Source organism: Leptosomus discolor, chromosome 12 (genome assembly GCF_034619465.1).
Source record: "Leptosomus discolor isolate bLepDis1 chromosome 12, bLepDis1.hap2, whole genome shotgun sequence".
Taxonomy (NCBI): domain Eukaryota; kingdom Metazoa; phylum Chordata; class Aves; order Leptosomiformes; family Leptosomidae; genus Leptosomus; species Leptosomus discolor.
In genome coordinates this window covers 9,388,690-9,395,059 of record NC_141402.1, presented here as the reverse complement: position 1 = coordinate 9,395,059, position 6,370 = coordinate 9,388,690, and positions in this window count along the sequence as shown.

The following is a 6,370-nucleotide window of genomic DNA, read 5'->3' as shown; positions in this document are numbered from 1 at the left end:
GCGGCGCCCGGCGGGATCGCGATCTGGCCCCCGCCCGCTGCCCGCGGTGCGGTGCGGCGCGGCCCCCCCGCAGCGGCAGCGGCCCTCAGGGGGCCCCGGGCCAGGCCCGCCGCCAGCCGGGCGCTCCGTAGCAAGCGCGCCCTCACCGCGACGGCCCGCCCCTAGCAACGGCGTCGCCTCCGCCCCGCCTCGCCTCGCCCCCTGCTCCGCAAGTCTCGTGAGATCTCGGCGCCACCGTCTCCTCCGGCTCTGCTCGCTGGGCGGCTCTCGCGAGAGCTGGTGGTGGTAGCGGTTGCCGGGCCTGGGTGCAGCGGCCGGTGGCGGCGGGAGACGGCGGCTGGGCCGCGGCGCCGCGCGGGTGAGTGGCGGGCGGAGGGGCGCGGAGCGGGGACCGAGGCCCGGTCGGTCGGCCGGTCGGCTGGGCTGCGCGGAACGCCGCTCCGCGGAGGCTGCGGACTGGGGCTGCTGAGTGGCTGCGGCCGAGCCGGCGGAGGGCGCGGGCGGCGTCGCGCCTCTCCGGCCCGGCTTTCGGCCGTGGCTCCTGGGCTGTCTCCCCCTGGGGCGGCGGCGGCGGCCGCTGCCACCGTGAGCGGCCGGAGCGGTACTGTAGTCGCCCGCAGGCGTTTCAGCGTTCTCCAGCCAGGCTCTTGAGGCGCGGCATCGCTCCGCGGGCCTCGCCTCGGGTTTCCTCGCCGCCTGAGGCAGGTGGTGTGCTGATGCTTTCGCACTTGAAAAGCATCGTAGGAGGAGTGCCTTCGTCCGGGAGCTGTGCCTCGATCGCTCTGTCGCGTATGGTGTCATGAGCAGGCTGAACGCTGCTTAAGTTACTGGGTTTAGTCATATGATGTTTGTTGGTAAAACCTGTAATTGCTGGGAGGGCTGTACAGAAACAGTGTTATTGCTGGGGACTGCCTGGCACCAGTCAGAAAATCCCTGAGCATACTTATTTTACATAATCCCTGAGTGTTGATTTACCTACTCAAATGATTTCATAATCAGTTCAATATCTTTATAAAACCTTTTTCCATGTAACCATATTTTATTTGCAGAAAATATCAATTGTGTGTATGGTAAAGCTGTCATAGCACGATTACGTGTTGCACTTCCTGTCATTACTTTTTTTTTTTCTTTAATATCACTTTTGTTTCTAGCCATTGTTTTTTTTTGTCTTTTTCCTTTTTATTTCTGATCCCATTAAATGTGTCACTTTAGAACTCTTTTTGTTTCGCAATTTGAATCCAGCTCCATCATAGACCTTTTCCAGGTTTGTTTCTGTTACTTGTCTGACTTCTTTGTCTAAAGTAGTAGTTGAACATTGTATCTTTTTGGTCTTTACTGTTGGCTGCCTCTTACAAACTCAAGTACATGCTTAAAACTGGCATCTCGGTAGCCTTTTGGCTGTTCTTATTTTTTTGCCTTTTTTCTTCATGAGTCATCTTCAGTGATTCATTTAAAGAGTGCTTATCTCAGTTGTTGCTTCAGCTCTGGTGATCCTTTCCCTGGAAGACCCTTTATTTCTGTCTTCAATTTGTGATTGAATTAGGTGATCCAGAAATACAATTCAAAGTATCAGTTTCACACTATTCACTGTTGGTAACCTGGTAGTTCACACTTGTTTTCTTTTATCTGAACTAAAAATCTGTCTCTGCATCATTCAGTGTAGGTTACCTTGAATTCCTATAGCTTGAACTCAAGAGTCGAAAGGAACTGGCTTTATTTTTCTTCTTTTTTTAACCATTCCTCTGTAGTTAAGGAAGACTGTTCCACTCTATTTGTTTTGCAGGTCTCAGTGTGGATTTATATCTGACTAGGTCTCTTTCTTGCAAAACATCACAGAGAGGTTTTTTTCTATTGAGATAGACAAATCTCCTTCCGAAAGCCTTTGCATATTCTCTCTAGATTTGTAGCATTTCTGCTTCAAAAGCTGATTGTAGTCTATTACATCCTACCTGTGGTCATCATTGCTGTCTACCAATGATGCTGTTTGAGACTGTTCTTACGAGTTTTTTCCCAGCACGTTTGTATTTGTGCTTTTGCCCAGAGTGTTAATGCCAGGGAGACTGGAGGTTAAGACAGACAAGTTAAAGCAGCTGTTGTATCACACGTTGAGTTCCTTCATGAAGCCCAGTTTTCTTTTCAGGTGCCATTGCGTTTGGAAGTGGTAAACAGCAGATGTGTGGATGACACCGCATATCAAATTAGTCACAGATGTCATCACTGTTGGTTTTTCTGTCACTTTGTTACAAACTGTATGTGCTCATAGATTGTACACTTGAGGCTGGGCCTGTTTTGTCCTATATGCATACACAGAAATCAAAATCTCATTATGTGCTCATTTCTTTCAGCACAGCTTTCCTTTAGCAGTGTTGCTTAAATCTTGGCCTGGTGCTGTTGCTTGTCAATAGAACTATGTATCTTAAAAATGTCTAAAATCAAAAGCTAATTTAATTTCATTTAAAATGTGAAAAATTATTTGGGATTTTCTTGCTCACTGAGATGTATTTTTACCACTGGGTACAACCATGGGTATAGGCCTTGCTTGTTTCTTCAAGAAATCTACTTGATGCTCTGTTTCGTGCTATTTGTCTTGTCACTGATGCTGAGTGTTACGAAGCTCTGTGTCTGTCTGCTTTCTGTTTTATATTAGTGGGCCACAGGGGATGGGGCTAGTAGTAGTGGCAAGAAGTTAGATTCTGCTCCTCTTTCCTGCAGGGATAACCATGATTCTGCTTTTTTGTGTGCAAGAAGTTGCTCAGTCCACTGAGCTTTTTACAGGTAGACCTAAGCTGATTTTACACAATGAATCCTCATACAGAGAGGGACTTGGGAATCATCTGCCCTTTTTTTTTTGAAGGCTTTGGATATCAGATAGGTGTTTGATCGTCATGTTCGTTTTAGGAATATCATCAGCTTCCCATGACTGCTTGGTTTTTGTTGTTTTTTTTTTTTAAACTTTCTTGTTAAGAGAAGCTTCAATCCTGACCTACTGTGTTAATGGTGAGACTGTATTGTAAAGGACGTTTCTTAGCTGTGCTTTAATCAGTGTCAGTTTGATAACACTTCAGTGATGGTAATTTATAAAGCTACTTTGTGTGGCTGAATTGTGGCTGATGTCTGCACTAGTTTGTAAGAAACTCACTTGGCAGGTATGGATTTCCGTGATAGATGGCGTTTGCATTATGAGCATGTGCGCTTTGATCTGTATTTCTTAATTAGGATGTAATGTCACTGTGCTTGCATTCCCAGTAAATCTTACTTGTAATTTAGTTTTTGTTGTTGTTGCTTCTGTGCTTTGGTGACTAGAGGCAGCGAACAGCAGACTGTCACCCCTTACAGAAGGGCTAAATAATTTGAATCTTGGAATTTCTCTATCACAACTAATGCCAGGTTTTGTCCTAGCTGGTTACTTGTCTATTGGATCTTTCCGATTATCCTGGTTCACCTTTGCAGTGTATTTCACTGATGGAGCAGGTTAAAGCAGATGAGCTTCTAAAACCTGTCCTACGTTAGGAGACGCTTCTGACCAAGGCTTAAAGCTGAGTAGCTGCCTGAAGTGTTAGGTGTTAGTTATCTGAATGTTGTCTTCTGTACTGACAGCTGTAGCAATTGGTTCTTTGTTCCACCTTATGAGCTGGTGTCCAGAGGATGATATCTTAGAACTCTGCCTCAAAACTTCAGGATATTTTAATAATCTTTTTTAGTAAGATTCCAGAGCTTTGCAGCCTTACAAGTATTCTCAATAAATATAATGTGGCTGGCTGGCTTGAAACGTACTGACATTGATTGAGATTAGCTTTACTTCTTTCCTCAAACATTTCCAAATAACTTTTTTTTTTTTTTTCCCCCCACACCTGCAGTACCTTGAAGAGTGCAAGTCCTGCATCTCACAAAAATATATATCCACTTCTGTCCAGCATCTGGTGTTATCTAAATCTTGCTTAATGTGCTGTGCATCTGTGCATTGTATTTTGTCATGGCACAGAACTGAATATGCTTTAAGTATTATTTAACATGATCTATTCTACAGCTATCACAAGTTAGTGTGTGATACGTCCTTTCAAGAGCTCTGCAAGTAGTGGTGTAAACATATTAATTACTGTGTTTTGCAATGCCTGGGGTGGCTCTACCACATTGACTATTAGCTTCCCAAACCCACTGGGTGTCTGTCTTGACAATTCCCTTGTATTTCAGTAGTCTACAACTTTCAAAAATTAGTGATGATTCTGGCTTCAAATTGATGTTAGCAAATCTGAAGTCTTCTGGCTGTCTGTGTTGAAAACTTCGAAAATTAAAGTCTGCTTCCTGATTTCCTATTTTACACAATTATTCTGTGATAATTCTCTGGAGTATTATCTCTCTGCAGAGGGCTAAGAAGTCATTCTTTACACCTGGAGAATTGCTTATTAGCTAATTAGAATGGCAATCAGTTTGGCCAGTATGACAGTGTTTTGTGATCTACAAAGAATATTTGGATTTGATGTTTTTTCTGTATTTTGTGAGCTCCCAGTGCCTTTTTGCATTTACCAACATTTCAGATGCAGTTCTCTGTCTTTTTGGGAGGCATTGTGTAGTATTTGGGGCCATGCACTCTTGTAGTTTTTTGTTTTATGGACAAGGCCAGAATGGTCTGAAAAAAAATGCCTTCTTTACTGCCCACAGTGTGAACCCATTTAAAAAAGAAAAAAAAAAAAAAGAAAAAATTAATTTACACCACAGTTGAAACATATTCTTTTTCTAGTGCAGAAAAAGTGGATTTGCAGAAGTGTTTAAAAATTAATCAGGGGGACTACTTAGTTACTTTATACAATTTATACAGTATTTGCTAATTGAAAAATTTCTGTTTTCAGTAGAGAAAAGCTTTAAATATTCCTTATTTATAGTCATACAGGTTTGTTAAAACCTGAAATAAAATTGAAAAATACATTTGTTTCTACTCTGCACAAAAGCACTATTAACAATGGTCAAGAAGAAAAAGAATTGGCTGAATTACAGCAAATTGTTTCTTAGGGAGTTGTTATTAAGGTCCTGTGGAGTGGAGAATGGAGGGAAGACTGTGTGACGTGCTTGGAGAACTGTATTAGAAGTCTCACAAGATGTGGCTTTGGACACCTTCAGATTGTTTATCTTCTTTTCATAACTGTGTGCTAGTTTCGAGTTGCGTGCCAGTCTGGTACTTCATTGGTGACACTGCTGGGGTTCCTCATGCTTTAAGCTGGGAAAAGGGAATGCTGTTGTTCATGAGGAGCAGTCCCATTGGTTTGTTTCTGTCCTTCTGTGTCATCTATTGTTTGTAACGGCTTAAGTGTGTAGCTGCGTAGAAAAGCAGATTGAGGAACTGATCCTACTTAAAACTGCCTTTTCCTTTGAAGTCTGTGTGAACCTATGCTCTCCTGTTCAATCTGCCACTTTCATTAAATGAAAGGTGGGGAGAGGGAGAAGGTGCGAGACAGTTTAAGAAAGTGACTTTAAATTGACAATTCGGCTGCAGTTTCATAAAACCCACCACTTTTACCCGTCTTTCCAGTGTGAACGCTAAATTCCAATACTGATGTCAATGAAATGAGTAAGAACTAGCTACTAGATGACGACCTGTTTCTGATAAGGCACCTGCTTGGGTGCATACCTGAGAGGGTGAGGTGTTCATAAGTCTTTTAGATGGTTTTAAAGGGAAGAGACAGTTTGTGGAAACAAAGAAAAGTTCGAAAAGAAACCTATGGTGCTAATGAGCCTCACTGGTGCTTCAGCAAATACGGTAGTTGAAGCAGGACCCTGCGGTAGTCAGTAGCTGGGAGTGACTGTGGAATGGAAGCTGCAGTGTTCTGCTGAGAGGTTGCTGGTCTTGGCTTTTTGTTCTAAACAGTGTTGTTGCCACGAGTAGTAAGACTCGCTGTGTGTCTTGCTCGAGTGACTCGATCTAATGAACACAATTTGTTTCAATTAAAGATGAAGGACTTCTTTATTTTTGTATTGCTTGCATATGAAAATGGTATGTCATGTTGCACCTAAGTTCTAAGTGACTGCTGCTGAAGTAACTCACGACTGGATTTATAAACCAGCCTTCCTTCCCCTTGTCTCTTTAATAATACTTTTTCTGTTCTGAAATAGGTTGTAGGTTTCTCCTTGTTAAGCGTCTAAACACACCCAATAAATGTGTGTAAATCCTATAACCTTCTATGTTTGTGTAGTATCATCACACATTGGCTGTGCTTTGATAACCTGAATTCCAGGTAATAGGCAATGAAATGCTCATCGGGTCTTTTAGCTTTTTTTTTTTTTTTGCGTGAGAAAGTTGATTATTTCCTGTAATTTTAAATAAAATGTTTTTTCTGTTCCTGACTCTATATGGACACCTGACCATACGAGTCTTCCA